The following is a 952-nucleotide window of genomic DNA, read 5'->3' on the forward strand; positions in this document are numbered from 1 at the left end:
TCAGTAGCATTTCTATTCTCCAATAGTGAACATGCAGAAAGAGAAATCAAGAAAGCCTGCCCATTGACAATAGCCACCAAAAACAGAAAATACTAGGAATTGAGTTAACCAAGGATGTGAAAAATCTCTATAATGAAAACTACAAACCACTGCTGAGTGAAATTAGAGAGGACACAAGAAGATGCAAAGATATCCCGTGTTCTTGGATTGGAAGAATCAAAATTGTGAAAATGTCCATACAACTCAAAGTGATATACAAATTCAATGCAATCCCCACAAAATTCCAATGACATTTTTCTCAGAAATGGAAAAAAATATCCAGACATTTATATGGAATAACAAAAGACCATGCATAGCCAAAGCAATGCTGAGCAAATAAATAAATAAATAAATAAATAAATAAATAAATAAATAAAGCTGGAGGCATAACACTACCTGACTTTAAACTATACTACAAAGCTATAATAACCAAAACAGCCTGGTACTGGCAGAAAAACAGGCACACTGATTAATGGAATAGAATAGAGAATCCAGAAATCAGCCCATACACCTACAGCTATCTGATCTTTGACAAAGGCACCAAGCCTATACACTGGGGAAGAGACTGCCTATTCCGCAAGTGGTGCTGGGATAACTGGATATCAATATGCAGGAGAACAAAACTTGACCCATACCTCTCACTAAAATAAACTCAAAATGGACTAAAGAATTAAATATACACCCTGAAACAATAAAACTTCTTAAAGAAAACATAGGAGAAACACTTCAGGAAGTAGGACTGGACACAGACTTTATGAATATTACCCCGAAAGCATGGGCAACTAAAGGAAAAATAAACAAATGGAATTATATCAAACTAAAAAGCTTCTGCACAGCAAAAGAAACAATTAACAGAGTTAAAAGACAACCAACAGAGTGGGAGAAAATATTCGCAAAATATACCTCCGACAAA

Source organism: Galeopterus variegatus, unplaced genomic scaffold (genome assembly GCF_000696425.1).
Source record: "Galeopterus variegatus unplaced genomic scaffold, G_variegatus-3.0.2 Scaffold1078, whole genome shotgun sequence".
Taxonomy (NCBI): Eukaryota; Metazoa; Chordata; class Mammalia; order Dermoptera; family Cynocephalidae; genus Galeopterus; species Galeopterus variegatus.